This window comes from Equus asinus, chromosome X, assembly GCF_041296235.1.
Source record: "Equus asinus isolate D_3611 breed Donkey chromosome X, EquAss-T2T_v2, whole genome shotgun sequence".
Taxonomy (NCBI): domain Eukaryota; kingdom Metazoa; phylum Chordata; class Mammalia; order Perissodactyla; family Equidae; genus Equus; species Equus asinus.
In genome coordinates this window covers 54,648,263-54,665,678 of record NC_091820.1, presented here as the reverse complement: position 1 = coordinate 54,665,678, position 17,416 = coordinate 54,648,263, and the positions used below count along the sequence as shown (strand labels likewise).

Genomic DNA, 17,416 nt, shown 5'->3' with positions numbered 1-17,416 from the left:
CTGTGGGAGCGGCAGGGAACCTGGCCTGCGGGGCAGGGGGAGGGCCCAGACAGCAGCTCCTGCTCAGACTCCAGGGACAGGCAAGGCAGTGATGAAGGCGGAGGTGGGGAGGTGGCTGGCGGCCCTGGAACTGGACTGCTCCCACTCCAGTGGAAGGTTCGCCCCCATGTCTCCCTTTTATCTTTTCATTACATACAAATTAGGAGTGCGATTAACTTTATTAAAAGCAAACAAAGCTGGTCAGAGAATGGGGCCTCCAGACAGAGCTGCGGGGGTTTGGGGAGAAGAACCCTGGGAGAGCAGGGGAGGGTTGTGGGGGCAGCAGTTAGAATGGCAGGGGGTGGAGAGCCGGGGGAGGGGCTTCCCCGCAGGATTCGCCATCTCCAGGGGTCCCACCACTTTTATGGCCGTCTACATCCTTCTGAAGTTATGCCAGCACAGCCCAGCCTCCAGACAGAATTCCAGACTTTAAGAGCTAGCAGGAACTATAGAGACCATGGGGTCTCTCTACTATTCCCCCTACCTCCAGCTACAGATGGGGAAACTGAGGCCCAGAGAGGGGGAGGCATTAGCCCAAGGCCCCACTTCTGATGAGGGATTGGGGGTGGTGTAATGAGAGGGGAGGCCTTCTGTGCTTAAAGGTGTTCAGGGAAGGACATCCACACTCTGCCTCGCTTCCCCACAGGGTATAGGAAGTCTGATCTAAATCCTTCTTGCTGCAGATAAACCCTATGTTTTTTGTCACTCCTCAGTGGAGCTACTGATCCATACTAACTTTTTTTTTTGGGAGTCCAAAGTGGCCAGGTCCTCCCCCACAGCCTCCTCTTCTTCCTTGCTTTGATCATTGAGAGAGCTCAGGCTCCAACTGCTTTTGGAAGCCTTGATCACAAGCCCGGACAACACCTGTGACATCCGCAGGCCTTTGTGTAGCACTTCAAGTTCTTGGAAAGGATTTTCAGAGGTCCTCATTGTCTCCTCCTGGAAACTATGATTGCTAGGCAAGACAGAACCCACTCACTTCATTTGTTTATTAAGTAACTCATTGAGAAAACATTTCTTGGAAGCTTACTTTATGCCCAGCAATGCGCTAAGTGCTGAGGATTCAGTGATGACGAGACAGAGGTGGTCCTTGACTTCATAGAGCTTACAGAGGAGAAACAGGCTCAGAGGGACCATAGCACGCCATTGACAGCAGTAGAACAGGCAGCAAGGTAGAGATGAAAGAGGGGGACACACGCCATACATGCGCACGTGCTTCCTCCTCGAGCCATTTTCCATAAATCTGGGGGCCATCAAGGAGCAGAGATGGCAGGGATCCTGCCACCCTCCCTTCTCTTCAGTTTCCACAAGGCTTGACAGTGTCCCAGGGTCGCAGACACCATCTCCAGTGACCCCTGCCTTCCAGTAATGGAAGCGCCTCCAGCAATGCCATCAATATCCTTGATTACTCAGCACTCATCTTCAGACATCTAAAAATAAAGCGTTTTTTTTTTTTTTGGTGCTAAAATCCCTCTTGGCTTTAAATTGGTTCCAGGAGGAATGTTTCAACTTCTCAAGGAAGTACAGATTTGAAGCGCCTTAGAAGCACCTACTAGAAACCAACTATTTACTCTTACGGAAATGGGTCAGATGTGCTCAGCAACCTGCCTCAGCTGAGGAGGTAAGAAATGAGTGGGGGCTGAGCCAGCCCTTACCCACCCAAAAATGAACTCTGCTATTAGGTTAAACTACATGAAATGGCCATTTTTCTAGGTGAAAAATGGTCAAGCAATGGCAGTTTCACATCACTCAACCTGGTACTTCTGAACTGTCCTGAGAGGACTGGTAAAGTGGATCTTGCACTGACTGCCCCAAGCAGTCGCCTTTCCAGTTGAATCATTAGAGTGGGCACCCTAACCCTGCTACCGGGCAATCCTAATCCTCCTTGACTCACTACAATAGGTCCCCTGAAGTTTCCTGCTGGGCAATTTTTTTGTTGGCAGTGCAGAAGTTCCTTGTGACATTGAATAATGATTAGAGCTAACATCCACATGGCACTTCCACGTGCCAGAGCCTGTTTTGAGTACTTCGCAAGTATTAACCTGTGTAATCCTCATAACTATCCCATGGGGTGGGTGTTATGATCTCCCCGGTTTTATAAGATGGGAAACGAATAGACAGGGGAATTAAGCAACTTGCCTGAGGCCTCACCACCAATATGTTGTGAAGCTAGGATCAATGTCTAAACAAGGCTGTCTGAACCACTAGGCTGTGTCTGCACTTAGGACTTGCTCCTGTGTCTCAGTCAGAGGCTTGTGCCTTCCTGGGCCGAGGGCTAAGGACAGATTGAGGTCTGCTCTCACTTGCCTCTACATCCAACAAGAGGGAGAGGGCATGCTTTCCAGGGACCGAGATGGGTCAGCAAATGAGCAGAACTGATCAGGGAATCCATGAAAAGAAAGGGGTTCCTCCATTGTTTATTGCTTCTCATCAATTCCCTTCCAAAGACACTTGACAGATACTATGGTGTGGGGTGTGGCAGAAGCCTGCGGAAACTGCCTAGGAGACCTGGGTTCAAGTTGGGGTCGACAATTTTTTAGCTGTGTGACCTTTGGCATGTTGTACAACCTCTCTGAGCTGCAGTTTTCTCATCTGCAAAATGGGGCTAATAATCCCAACTGCAGAGTAGTGTTGTAGGGTTTCAACGAGAGAAGTGAAGCATTGTGCCTGGCAAAGTTCCAGGCCCATAGGTGGTGTCCGGTGAGCGCTGGTCCTCTGGCCCTCTCTGGAGAACAGAACTCCTGCTCCAGCTTCCAGTCCCTGACCAATCCTTGTCCTGCTGCTCTTGGCATGTAGTCTCTTGGAGACCCCAGGGCCCAGTGACCATGACTGGGAATGGACTCTGGAAACAAAGGGAGATCCAGTCACTTTCATTAAAATTCCTATTGGGTTGTATTCCCCACTGATGTCTTGACTGATGATTTCCTCTTTTCCTCCATGCTCCTCTAGTGGCCCCAAGCCCAGGGCCCTAGGGGAGTCTCCCTGCCCCTGCTGCCCCCTTTCCAAACTTGCAGAGCGTTTGTATTGGCTCAGCAGAGAATGTGACGAGTCCACTTTTTGTCCCTGGCACTCCAGAGAAAGATAGGGGAATAAAAGCTCTGGGGAAGAAATCAGAAGGGAAAGAGCCACCTCACAAAGGCCTGCCCCTGCCCCTGGTCACAGTGCGGTGGGTCTGGAGCTGATGCTAATCAGTGTGGTTTCTCTCCTAGCCCCAAGTTTATCCTTGTGCAATTTAGCGTAGGAAAAGCTAATACTGACGTGTCAGGTTGGGTTAATGGAGATTCTTTCTGAGCTGAGCAAAGGCTGCTTCTCCTCCTGCCACCTCCATCCCCAGCCTCCTCTCCAAAGGAGGCATCCCACCCCTGTGCCACACATAGTGCTGTTACCAAGGGACAATGATGTTGGGGGGCGCTGGCAGGGCTCTCCTCATTCTGAGAGATCTCCAGGAAAGGAGAGGGCCTAGCCACTTTTGTTCACCCATTTCCATTAGCCCACAAAGCCTGCCGGCAGGAAGTGATTTCTTGTCCAACACGAATCTTTCCTGCTTCTCCCATTGCTCATCCCCCTTGGTGCGTTCCCAGGCCTGCCATGGGGCTCCACGGCTCAGAGTGAAAGACCTTCCCGGCACTGTTCTTCTGTTTCCCTCTCTGAGTCACAGGGATTGGGCTAGAGGCACTTAGGGGGTCCTGTGGCCTCGGATAGCCTGTAGCTCTAGGATTTTACACCAACAGAAGGAGTTGGCTGGGTGTCAGTCTGTCGAACTTTACTGGGGGAGGCATGGCCCCGAGGGCTCCAAGTCCCTGGCACCTTCTCCAGCACCCATGGTATCTTGTCACTGATGTCCCTGGAAACTTGCTTTGGGCATCTGGAATTCTACTCTGGCTCAGTTACAGCTGTTTGACCACAGTCTCGTCCTCTCTCTGGGCCTCAGCTTCTCCACCTATCAAAAAGGGAGAGTCGGGTTGGGCAAGCTGATCTCTAAGGCTGCCTCCTGCTTGTAGCTCCCTCCAAGAGGGAGGGGGCCAGGGCCTCTTTGTGTGCTTCTGGAGCAGCCCCTGCCAGAGCAACCTAGAGCAAGCTGGCTTGGCTGGGGCTGGCGCTGGGAAAAGAGATGAGGGTGGACGGCAGCTCACAGTACGCAGGTTTGAGAGAGGATAGAAGGTGGGAAGGCAGACAGGGAGGAGGCAGGAACAAAGAGGAAAAGGAGGTGGCAGGGAGGGAGCAGGAGGCAGAGAAAGGAAAGAATAAACACATAATCAGGGTTACTGAGTTTCCTGTGCAGCTGGAGTCATCTTTTGCTCTTAATAAACTCAGCTGCGGCTTCACCACCCCCTCCGGATGGGTGGCTGCTGCTCCCAGTGCAGCTTACCTGAGACCTAAACGGGGCAGGAGGTAGGCGCTCAGGCCTGGGTGCCTGAGGTCCCTTGCTCATGGATGCCCACCAACGGGACAAGGCTGAGCTCCACTGGCCCGGGAGCCATGCCTTCCCTTGAGGCAAGATGGTGGAGAGGAGAGACTAAGGGCATTGAAATGAGACAGGCTGGAGTTCCAGTTGTGACTCGGTCACTTCTGGGCTGAGGGGGCCTTGCGCTTTTTTTCCCCTCTCCGAGCCTGCTTTCTCATCTGCAAATGGGGCTGATGTCTCTTCCAGTGCACACAGTCTTATGTACAGGGTGAAGGAGAAGATGGCTGTAGAGGCCCCAGCCTGTGCCTGACTGAGCGGATGCTCAACAGCTGGTGTTCCTTGCTTTCTCCTAACTCCTGCTCTCCCCTCCAAACCCTGGTCCAAGCTAGCCTAAATCCAGTAGCCCCTCTAGCCTCATCCACCCAGTCTCTGGCCTTCTGAGGGAAGGGGGAAGGTGGAAGAGCCAGACAGGCTCAAAATATTGAGGGACTCTTCCCCTTGTCCTAAATCTCCCCAAGCCTCCTTGAACTTCTCTTCCCAAACTTCCCCCTCCCAACATGCAGGTCCTGGGGAAGGGTTAGCAGAGGGGAGAGTGAAGACCACTCTGCCCCCCAACATCATTCGTGTGAGGGCAGCTGGAGCCAGACTCTTAAATGTGGGGTCTAGTCTTTAGAGTTTCCCTAAGCCCCTGATCTTATATGGAATTGTGCAGCTTGCTGGATTATTCTGGGGAGATGGTCTAGAATATTTAGTGGGTTCTAAGCGGGGCTTCCTGAAAGTTAACAAGAGCTACCAGTTATGAAGCGCTCACTGGCCTCAACCTGTCCAACAGCCCTGGGCGGGAGGAGGGGGAGCCTAGAATGGTCCCTCAGCTGGGAATTAGTCAAGCCAAGATTTGAACCCAGGCCTTCCTGACACAAAAGCCCAGGCTTAGCCACTATGCTCTGCTCCTTCCCAGGAGCTGCTGAGGGGGTTCAGCTCAATGCACCACTCATTCATTTGTTTATTCATTTATTCATCCAACCTCCAACTATCCCTCCTTTGTGCCAGGAACTGTGCTAGCCATGGAAAGACCATACATCCTTCTTGAATTCCTCCAAACTGCCCCAGCTGGATTTGAGGAGAAGCCATCCAGGATAAGGGTGCTGTGCTGGACCGTCAAGGTGGTCAGAGCCTGAAGTTACCAACAGGTCAGGGTCAGCCTTGCACCACTAGGAGTCTTTCCCCTCAAGGGGACAAACCCCAAGCTCAAAATGAGGTTAAATGCCTCTTGTCCTCCTGGAAGCACAGCAGTTGCAGCGATGCCCCCATGGCACCCTTTCGAGACCGTGAGTTCTTGAAGTAGGTATTTCAAGAAGCAGTATAGCATGATGCTTAAGAGTGTAAACTGCCTCAGATCAAATCCTGGCTCTGAAATTTACCAGCCACGTGACCTTGGGAAAACAGATTCACTTCTTTGAGCCTTAGGTTTGCCATCTGTAAAATGGGGATAAGAATCATGCCTACCTAAGACGGTTTTGGGGGGGATTAAATAAGTCAATATCTGTACAAGGCTTGGAAAATTGCACCCAACAGATGGCCACTATGCTAATTGCTCCCTGCCTCCAACCCTTGCCTCATGTAGGCCCTCCCTCAAGAGGAAATCAACACTTTAGGATATTGACTGAGGTATGGTCAGAGAAAGGGCTACCTAGGATGGGCCAGTGGCCCAGCTTCTTCCACATGGACCCCAGAGTCATCATTCTAAACACAAATCTGAGCAAGTCACTCCTCTGCTCACAATCTTAAGCTCCCTGTTGTCCTCAGGATAAATTCCAACTCCTTGATAGGGCCTCTGTGTAGGAAGGAAGTTGGGTCTCCTGCCTGGCTCAGCCTAGGGAGGAACACAGAGAAAGCCATACTTTCCCCCTAGGGCAAGGAGAATGGGGGATACCTTCATACCGCCACCTGGCATCTCCTTTGTCCTTAGGCCCAAGTGCGTCTAATTCAGCCAGGCCCCTGACGAGTCGTTTCCAGTTTCAGCCAGTCAGGCTGCCTTCACAGCAGGCACAGAGGGCCTGAGACTAGAGGGGAAGACTAGACCAGCCAAACAGGCACAGAGTCAAGTGGTGAACCCCTGGGATCAGCCTGGCCTGCTCATTGAGTGCCGCCTGGGCACCAGCACCAGCAGCCTGGTGCAGTGAAAGACATTTGACTTAAGAATGACAACTAACACGTGTTACACTGTGCCAGGCCCCATGTTGACCACTTCACATGCATTATTCTAGTTCATCCTCTCAACAACCCCATGAGGTATGTACTGTCATTCCCATTTTACAAACCAGGAAACTGAGGCTCCCATGACTTAAGGTCCGTACTTGAGTCACACAGCCAACAAGTGCCATCAAGTGCCAAAGCCCAGATTTGAATCTAAGCTTGAATGTTTAGCAACCTACCTAGACTAAAGCTGTGATGAAAGACCAAGGTCACAGACCATTCCCTGTGTGACATTGTCGATCACTCGCTGCCTCCTCCCTGGACCTTAGTTTCCCGTCTATTGGGGAGGGAGCAGTGGCTGCTCTGGATGGTGTCTGAGGGTTTTTCCAGTTGCAACAGTTGCAGGTTCTATGAATCTCTGACAGAGCAAAGAAACACACTAGTCTCAGCCTCCACACTCCAGGCGATAGGTTTGCTTGGGGATGTCCAAGGCAGGGCTCAGAGCAACACCTGCCTCTTATCTCAGGCCCTGGGAGACAGCAAGCCACAAAGAGCTCATCTTTATACTCTACTGCTTAGTGTCAAGTGTTATTCTTTTTTTTTTTTTTTTGATCTTTTTTTTTTTGAAGAAGAAGATTAGCCCTGAGCAAACATCTGCCGCCAATCCTCCTCTTTTTGCTGAGGAAGACTGGCCCTGAGCTAACACCCACATTCATCTTCCTCTACTTTATATGTGGGATGCCTGCCACAGCATGGCTTGCCAAGTGGTGTGTAGGTCTGCACCTGGGATCCGAACCGGCGAACCCCAGGCTGCCAAAGTGCAACATGAGAACTTAACTACTGAGCCACTGGGCCGGACCCCCCAAGTGTTATTCTAAATATTTTGCAAACCTTTATCCATTTAGTCTTTGTGACCACCTAATGATGTAGGTACTAGCATTGTCATCCCCATTTTATAGATGGGACAATGAAGCCTAGGATGGCTGGGTAACTTGCCCAAGGCTACACAACTAGTAAGTGGCACAGTCTTGATTCAATCCCTGGCCACCTGGCATGGGAGCCTGTGTTGTCAACCACCGTACTATGCTGTTTAAGCACTTTCCACAAAGGCTGGGTGGATGGGCAAGAGGAGGGAGAGGCCTCATTCTGCCACCTGGGGCCCCAAAGGTGAGTCAGACTTGGCCCTGGACATATGGCATTTCAGCCTCTCTTTTCCCAGTGTCTCCTGGAACAGAGGAAAGGTTAGTCTTGTCTTCCCAGGGCCTGTGCACTTACGTGGGTGCAGAATGGAGAGGAGAGGCCCCAGGAAAGGCAGAAGCTAATGGTGAGACTCAAGGCCACTTAGGCTGGGTCAAAAGGAGAGCCTGAGTGTGGGCAAGCTCTGGCACCCTGGTGCCTAATCACCAGGGCAGCACTTGAGTAGGGTAGCTCTTGCCTTGGTGGCTGCCCAGCGCACTCATTCAGAATCTCTACCACTAGGTGTAGGACTTGGCAAAGGAGCAGGGCCAAGCCTTCCCCTCGGCAGTGACTGTAGGAGAAGGAAGAAGAGGGAAAAACTCCCCAATTGAGCTGGGGCCCGGCCAAGGGCCAGCAGCCAGCAGATTCTGGCTCTTTAAAGTGACTTTAAGTGGATAGGAGCCCCTGCCTGCCCTTCCCATACCCCCCGCCGCCTCCTGCAGAGAGGAGGCAGGCCAAGTTCTTAAGGGCTCCCCCTACCCAGACCTGAGCCCCAGGCTAAGTCAGGAACCTCTGTCACATACCTTCTTAGCAGCCCACACCTCCCCTTAAGAGTACTCATGTCAACCACAATTAAATCATTATTTGGGTACTAGTCATTGAATGTCTGTCCCCTCCACCAAATTAAATCCTCCGTGAGAGCGGGAGTGGTGTCTGTCTCCTCTGCCACTGTGTCCCCAGAACACTGCACTGTGCTTGGCATATAGTAGGTGTCCAAAAAATGTGTTGAAGTAAAGGATGACTGAGTGCCTCTTGGCCCACTGGAATGGGGGTGCTCCAGTTTGAAGGAGACAGCCGCCACATTGGGCTCTATGGTCGAGGTGGAGAGCGCAGCCTACCTGTGCTCTCCAAGCACCTTTCAGGCCCCAGGTCCCACCTCAGGGGCTCAGTGAGCTTGTACCTCCTCCTTTCCTCCCCTGTCCTTCCCCTCTCCTCCTTATCCCTTCTTACTGTCCTCCTCCATCTGCCAGAGGACAGGCCAATTGGCAATGGCAAGAGAAAAGGCGTGCCTGCAGGGCTGAGACAATACCTGATGACTGAAAGGCAGACACCGGCAGGGCTGCCCGGTCACCCCACCTAGCCAGCTGGCCAGCCTCTGTGTGTCCTGGGGCCTGGCCCCGGAGTGGGCCCTGGAGCCTTAGCATGAGCCCCTGAACCGTTGGCAGGCAAAACTCTCAGGGGGATTTTGGAGGCCTAGGAGGAGGAAGCCTCATTACCCTCTAAAGAGCCATGTTGTCCAAGAGTTGGGAATGCTATGGGGACAAGTGCCTGAGAGCTTGTGAAGTAGAAAGGGAAGAAAGCGCAGTGATGCTCTATTTCATAAGCTGGGTGGGGATATCACAAATGCTCACTTTATTACTGGCCCTTAAACTGGGCATGAATACTGTATATATTCTTTTGTACATATGTTTTATAATTTTGAGAACGTTAAAGCAGTCTAGCATTGTTAGTAAACACGTAGATTCCGGAAGTCGTGACTGTCTGGGTTCATTTTCCAGCTCTGTCACTTACTAGATGCATGAACTTGGGCTGGATATTCATCCTCCCTTTATCCCAGTTTCCTCAGAAGGAAAATGAGGTTAATCAAAGTACCTACCTCTAAGGATTATTGGGAAGAAAATCCTGTTAATGCATCGAAGTGCAGAGAACAGGGCCTGGACTAGAGCCGGCATATGATTAAGCATTAGGTATTGTGATGATCCATGTTCTCAAGTATACTAAAATGTGTATGTGCAGGTATTGTTATAGCTACACAGAGCTCTAGAGTGAAGCAGAGAAAAATGACAGCAAGGAATAAACCCAAATGTGAACAGGGCTTATATCTGGGTAGCAGGTGACGGGGAATGTGTGTCTGTCTTCCTCAGATTTTTCCGTATCTCCCAAATTTCTTATAATGAGCTTGACTAACTTTTGCAAACAGAAAAAAATTCTCAGCAATTTTAAATGTGCACCGTAACCCCATCAATGCTAGGTCATCGAAACGTTGAAGCAAACACATTTAGATGGGGTCACAAGAGCTGTGGGTAGGCCCCAGTCCCAAAACATATCTGCCGAGGGGAGGCCTTCAGGGGTGCAGGGCATTATGAAGAGACCCCTCTGCTCTGCCACCTCAGCACCCGCCTAGTCTGAGGACACCCCCACTGTCTCTCTGCTCCCCTGGGAGTGCTCCACCCTCCATTGTGCCACAGTGTCCTTGGTGCCCTGGCAAGGAGGCTGGCGGGGAGAAGCTGAGCTCTGGAGGGCCTCTAGGAAGCCAAGCCGATTTCATTGCTTCCTCCTCCCCTGTCAGGTCATAGGAGATGGCATTAGTGCCACTTCACTGAAGTCCAAGCTTCTTCTGAGCTGCTGCCTTCTAGCTCATGCATGGAGGACAGTGGTAGCCCCAGTTGTACCCAGAGTAGGAGACAGGGGTGGGGAGGAGGAAACGCATACAGGGAGGCCAGGCCTGAGGCCCAGGTTGACTGCTGGGAGACAGCTGAGGAGCCTGGCAGCCGGGGAAGCAGAGACGGCTTTCTGCCCAGCTTGTGAATTGGAGCTGGGAAGCAAGGGAGGCTGGGATCTGGGCTGGATCAGGGCCAGGGCCCTGCCACAGAAACAGGCCAGGCCACAAAGTTTCAAGATAAGTGCCTGCCCAGCTGGGCCACTAACAGCAGGGAGCCATGTGGACTCCAGAGGGCAGCAAGATGGGGCAGACAGAGCCAGGGCTCACTGTCCTCACTCTCTGCCCCCTCATTTGGCTTTATCTTTACAGGACTCCGTGTTTGCTGTTAAATGAGCTATTGCTATTTACTGACTGTCCTGCCTCAAGAAAGGATGTTCCTCAAAGGCAGAGACTTTGTCTCCTCTATTCACCAGAGCATCCTAAGGCCCCAGACCAGAGTCTGGCACATGGTAGGTGTTGATAAATCTTTTTTGAATGAACAAATGAATGACTTTTCCCCTGCCACCCCACCCCCCGCCCCTGACCTGGGGTTTGCAAGGTGGATAGGGCAAGGAGGCACTGGCGATTAACGTTATTTTAGTCAGTGAAAAAGTAGAGGCTCAGAGAAGTTCAAAGACTTGCTTGATGTCAGACAGCTAGGAGATGGCAGATCTTAGGTTTAAACCTGGGGGTGAGAAACTGGAATGCTCTTTTTTTTAAATATTATGTTGCCTCTTTGAAAGAAATAAACCAGATTTGCTGTCTGGCAGGTGCTGCCCGGGCACCCCCGTGGGCACAGAGACTACAGAGACAAGGTGCAGTCCTTGAGACAGCCATACCAAGAAAGCCCTGGGGGGCCTTGGGGGGTTATCTCTGCTGATGGCAATGCCTATTTAGGAACAGACGTCAGCTTTATTGAGAAACAGGCTTTGGTCACTTGGGGCTTCTAGGGGCCCTGGCTCTGCTGAGGGAGACCCAGCCATTCCTACTGACCAGGCCTCAGGATTCCAAGGTGTGGAAGGGTAGAGAACATGGGAATAGTGTTTCTCCTTAGGCTGGGTGACCCGACGGCATAGAGCCTCCTTCGGTGCTTGGGTTACAGCTCAAATTGGGGAAAGGGCGTCAGCCAAGGGCCTGACTGTGGGCTGGGAGGGGGCAGAAAGAATGGAGAGAGGCTGGGATGGATCACTGCCAGATCCCTCTGCACCCACTGGGACCTGTCTCCCTTCTATGCCACCCCTGAGCAACCCAACAATCAGAGAGGGTCACCATATAAGCCTCTGCGGGGCAGAGGGCATAGGGTGGGGGGATGGGAGGTACCTGTCCCTTTCCCCATGCCACCAAGAGTGCCCTGGTCTGTCTGTCCTCCAGGCAGTGAGTAAATGGACTTGAACCTCTCCTTTTGTCCTACAAACCCCAGGCAGAAACATTGTGGCTGAGATGGAGAATTCTTTCTTCTGGGTCTGAAGCAGCTGTTCGACCCCACCAGGTCAAGTATCATTCCCAGGCCCTCTGAGAACAGAGTCTGTCACCTTCTTCCTTGCCCCAGTGGAAAGCCCATGGCTCTCTGGGAGTGTACTACTGCTAGGGTGCAGGTTGCACACGCATATGCACATGCGTGTATGCATACACGCACCCTTTAGCCTGGAGCTGAAAGCTCAATTCCCTAAGCCCCATGGAGCTATGCGGTCCCATTACCTTAGACAGCTGGCATAAGGCTGGACTGCTGGCTGGTGGCTGAGGGGGCACTGCCCTTGCTTTGCAAGGCCCAGAGGAGAAGATGCAGACTATAAGGGCTCCAAGACTGTGGGTTGAAATGTGGGAAGTGTGATGGCTGGGAGGGAGTCACCCTCATACAGGCCCTTGTTTGATCCAGGCCTGCAAAGGAGAGCTAGATCTCACTCAGACTAGCCTGATCAGGCAGGGCTTGGATGGCAGGAAGAGGCTTTCCTTGGGGCTTCGAGGCCCCCTCCCTGGGCTTAGGTAAGCAGCAGCCATGGAGCCTTTGAAATCGTGGCCAGCAGTCTGGCTTCCTGGGGCCCACCTGGCTGTGAGGCAGGAGATGGAAACTTAGGGCCAATGGAAAAGTGGTGGCCAGAAGGAAGTGGCATGTCAGGATGGTGTAGGCCTCAGCTGAGAGTGAAGACAGAAGAGAGGGTGAGGGAGATAGGTGTACAAATGAGTCCACAAGGAACGGGAAGATGGGTGGCCAACTGCACCTGGAATAGACAAGGGGTTCCTGGTGGGCCCCATGGGGGCCTTGGGCCCTTTGTCTGTGGCTTGTCGGCTTGGCCAGTGGGCCAGGCATGCTGTGCTGTTGAGACCCTGGGGAAACTGAGAACCCAAGGAGAAAGGCGAAGGGCCAAAGCAGGGCTCGGAGTCCTCCCTTCCAGCTGTGGACTAGCTCTGCCGCCCTGCTGGCATCCCAGCAGTGTTTGGGGACAAAGCTTCTCAACTATTGTGCCAAATGGGTTACAGGCCTGATGAGATATCCACCCTCTGAGCCCTCAGGGAGGCCTAGTGAGGCCTGAGATAGCCCAAGCCTGCCTTACCCCAGTTTGCCACCCAAACAGCACCTGTCTTATGCTGCTGTTCTCCATGTTTCTGTCCCGGTCTCCCTTGCTCCTGATCTTTGTTTTTATCTCTACTTTTCTGTCTCTCTGCCTCTAGGCCTTTCCCTGGCCTATCTCTCCATCTCTCATTGTCCCTCTGATTCTGAGGCTCTCTCCAGTCTCTCTGTCTCTGTCTTTTGGTGTTTTTCTGCCTCATGGCTTGCTCTCACTGCCTCTCACTGTCTCCCTGGCTCTGGTCTGTCTCTACTTTTCTCTGCCTCCTGTTTTCTCTCCAGCTCTCTCTAGGTCTTTCTGTCTCTTACAGCCTCTCTGCCACCAACTCTGTGTGTGTGAGACCTGCTCCACTCTGTCCCTGGGCCTGGTCGGCAGCTCCTGGAATTTGGGCAGCAACTCCCACTCTCCTGTCACGGGATAAAATGGAGGCTCCAGTGGCAGTGCTCCACAGCACAGTAGGCTCCCTCAGGCCCGCCCAGGATCCTGCGGCTGGGGCAGTGCCAGCTCCCCCTAGTAGGGGCAGGGAAGGGGGCACAGACACAGGGAGGCACAACCTCCATGGCAGATCAGCCCACAGTTTCCCCCAAGGCTTCCCTGGGCCACCTCTTTCAGTCTGGGTCACTCTCATAAGCTGTTCGGGTTGCAGCCGGAGCCCCTGCCTCATGACCAGGCCTGTGTGGGACAAGGAAACTGCCAGCCAGAGTGACAAGGACCAACTGTCAGGGAGGTCCCCTGCTGTGGCCACGACAGGACCCTCGGACAGTGACACAAACCTGGCATCTGAGTTCTAGATCTTAGGTCTACCCCCTACTGACTATGTGACCTTGGGCTGGCAAAGGTGCCCCTGTGAGCACTGGTTTCAGGCCCCCTAAGGCCTGACTTGCAGGCAGCTTCTGGAGATTAGGGAGGACAAAGCCTTGGAAGGGGCAGGCTCTGTGCTCGGCACCGGGGGAGCAGGATGGACGGGGCACTCTTCTCTCCCCCCTCCCTTCCTTTGCCTTCCCCCTTTTGAGGTAATGATGTTAGGATTAGCATGCAGACTTCTGGGTGTCCTTGGACAAGCTAGTAAGGCTCTCTGGGCCTTGGCTTCATCATCGATTCTTCCAGGAAGGTCAGCGGGAAGTGGGTGGTGGCCACAGTGGCAGAGGTGGTGGTGGCAGGGCTAGGGGCCGGGGTCCCACTGAGCTAAGCTGGCTGGGCAGCTGGGGTCGTGATGGGGGCAGTTCTGCCTCTGAGAATGTGTAGTCTTTTCCCCAAGAGGCTTTGAGTCACAGACAAACAGTTCCGCAGCTCTGCCTCCCTCATGCCCTAGCCACAGACACACTTGGAATTTCCAATGTTTGGTTTGTGCTATTTTTCATAACTGTAGTTTCAGAGATGCTCACTGCCACAGCCAGCCTGGGAAGGGCACTTCCTCTCTCGCGGAATTTGAGGGTTGGTACCAGTGGGCCCTCAGAAGGTACCTAGGCCAGTCCTACCCCTGCCCCCGACAGCTCGAGAAATGGGCCCTGAAGAGAGGGAGTGACTGGTCACAGGAACCCCTGCAAGTCGGTGCAGAGCTGGGCCAAGAATCCAGGCCTCTTGACTCTCACCATCTCCCTCACTCGTTCGCTGGCTTGCGCTCCCTCTCTTCCCTCACCCCTGCCTGTCTGCCCTGCCTTCCTCTCTCCCTCCTTCACTATGGAATGCATTCTTCATTCCCCAACAGGAGTCTGAACAGTGGAGACTCCCAACTGATTGGAGCTTCTTTCAGCACCTCTGGCCCGCCCTGCCCAAGATGAGGAGCATGCTGGCTGAACCTGTGCGTGGGGGCTCCCTCTTCTGTGGAGTAGCCTCCTTCTCACCCCCTCAACCAGGTGGTGTCAGTGTCAGAGCAGTCCACCAGGCAGGCAGCCCCAGCCCCACGTGGCGCTGGGGTCTTCCCAAGACAGGGAATCAGTACACCCTCTTCCTGTCTGCCCATCTGCCTCGCCAAGCCAAGCCTAGGGCAGAACTAGAGCTGACGCTCCCTCTGGGGAGGGGGTGGGATTTACAGATGCCCCCTACCCAGGGAAATCCTGTCCAGATTAGAGACAGGAATTCATGAGTCAGGGCCTGGCTCCTGAGCACGTTGCTCAGCCTCTGCCCCCAACCTGAGCAGGCTGGAGGGTGGACAGACTGGGGAGCTGCTCTCAGAAGTCCTGCCATAGCTCTAAGTGGCAGGGTCAGTGAGTGGGAGAAAAGTCCATCTGTCCCCTACTAAGAAGCCAGGTGGGAGCTCCCGCCTGGAGTCACACAGCACATGGCCAGATATTCTGATGTCAACTTGACACAGATACCTTGTAGCAGAGAAGATGGGCAAGGGTCTGCCATCCGACATGCGGAGGGAGAGCCCTGCAGGGGAGCAAAGAGCAAAGCATGAGCCTTGAGGTAGATAGATCTCAGTTTAAATCCGAGTTGGAATGTCTTTCTTGGGCGACCTTGGCCAAGTCATTTAACCTCTCTAAGCTTCTGTTTCCCCGTCTGTAAAATGCCCACCCCCTCACTGTTCAAGGTTCCAGGAGGGCAGTGCCTACTAGGCACATGCAATCGGCGGGTGTGTCAGGGAGCGAGCTCCCAGAGAGGCTGGTGCACCATGGGGTGGTGAGTGAGGGAGCGAGCAGCAAAGGATTTGGGATTAGCTGACCGGAAACTTCGTGTGAGTCAGCAGCAGGACATGGTGGCCCAGAGAGATCCTGCATCCACTGACGGCTGGGGCCCAGGAGGGTGAAGGCATCCCTCATGCTCTGGCATCCCTGTGGAGGTGGGGTGGTTGGGCCGTGGCCAAAGGGACACCTGTTGGAGGAGAGAGAGCAGGCTACAGAGTAGCCCAACTCTTTGGCCCTCCAAGGTCCCCAGCACCATCACCAGCCTATACAGCGTCCTAGTGCAAGTTAGCAAAAAGTGCCTCTTTTGGGTGTCTGCACCGGGGCCCATGGCTTGGTGAGTGCAGCATGGGCTGCGATTCAGCTCCGACAGACTCCCTCGGCTGAGTGCCCTCATGGCCCTCCTAAAGTCCCCACCATTTGCTGATCCAACCTTTTATTCATTCAACAAATGCTTGTTAAGCTCCTACTCAGGCACTAAGTATTGAGCAGGGACCCCAGGAGCTGGGGATGCTTGCTCAGGAGAAGAGAGGCTCACAGCGCATCTACAGAGTTCTCTGACCAAAGGCTCTCGACTCTTGCTCAGAACCAAGCTTCGATTCAATGGATATTTACTGAATGTCCATAAAAAGCCTGCCCCAGGGTTACCACTGACTGGCCATGTGCCATTGCATGAGTCACTTTTCCTCTCTGGGCCTCAGTTTCCCCATCTGCAAATGAAGGCACCAGGCTAGATGAGCCGTAAGGACTCTTCTGGCTTCCTGCAGGGAATCCTGGGGGAAAGGGGAGTGGATATTTACCATGTGGCCCAGGGCTGCTGTACAGGGGCTTCAAGCCATGGGGAGGAGCTGGCCTAGAGAATTTTGGAGGGCTTTTCAGTCCAAGACTCAGGCGGCTTGGGCTTGCCGCCTTTCTTCCCATCCCTCTCAGCAGTCTCACCCTGGCCACACTAGTCTCACCGGCCCTGCATCCACCATGGCCTCTCCAGCCCCTGTGCCTTTGCTCAGGCTGTGCACTTGGCCTGGAATGCTGTCTCCTATCTCTGCCAGGTGAAATCCCACTCATCGTGGGTGCTGCAGAGGGGATCCAAGCATAAGAGAGATGGAGGCAGGGGTTTGGACCTGATGTCCTCCACCTCTCTTCCAGCCCAGAGCGTCTCCAGGAAGGGGCTACTGCTGTCCAGGGGATCCTGGGGGCTGAGCTGCCCTGGCCCCAGGCACAGCTCTGGGCTCGGGATCTTTCTGCTGCCATAGCCCAGAGCTTCCCTCCCTTTTCTCCCTTGGGGCATTTCAGAGCACGCACTCCGAAACCAGGCTGACCTGTGTTCACAGCCCACATCTGCCCGCTTCCTAACTAGCCAACTTTGACTCTCAGGTCCCGTTTTAGAGCTTCGGTTTCACTCTCTGTACAATGGAACTAAGTCTCCTCTCTTCGAGGAAGAAGAGCTGGCAGGGAGGCAGGGGAAGGCCGGGAGATCATGTCTGTACAAGCTGCCTCACAAGAGTAGAGGCCTGGCCTTCGCTGTCTGCTGGCGTTCTGCAGAGTGAAGCTCTTGCCCCTCTCGTCTCCTGTGTCCCCCAAGCTGCTCCTGATTCACAAAGCCAAAGGCTTCATCTTTTGCTTTGAAAGCTTTTCCAGTGACTTCCTACCCAGACTTTCTCTGAATGTCCCTCCTCTCTAATCCTGCCCCTTTGCTCTCTCTAGGCCCTTTGTGCTGCCATCCATGTGCCCCGGGCCCACGAGCTTCGTGGAGGGAGCCCCAGCAGAGCCCTCCCATGCACTCAGGTGTGGATTACTCTGCCCAGCCAGCCCCACACTACCCAAACTTGGGGCTTCCAAGCTTGGAAACCAGGGGTGGGTATTGGAGGGAGCCACCATAATCTCACCGAGGCCCCGGTGCACCCAGGGAGTGAGCTGGGCCCTTGCC

The 17,416-nt window shown here is 53.6% G+C and overlaps 1 long non-coding RNA gene across 1 annotated transcript in view; it reads right to left on the bottom strand.

Annotated features, from left to right (window-relative positions):
• Nucleotides 1-233: 233 nt before the first annotated feature.
• The window catches only part of LOC139042679 (uncharacterized), a 76,823-nt gene continuing 59,640 nt past the window's right edge, over nt 234-17,416 (bottom strand). Inside the window, exon 3 of the long non-coding RNA XR_011499682.1 lies at nt 234-2,881. This is a non-coding gene — a long non-coding RNA (uncharacterized lncRNA). The remainder of the gene's footprint in view (nt 2,882-17,416) is intronic.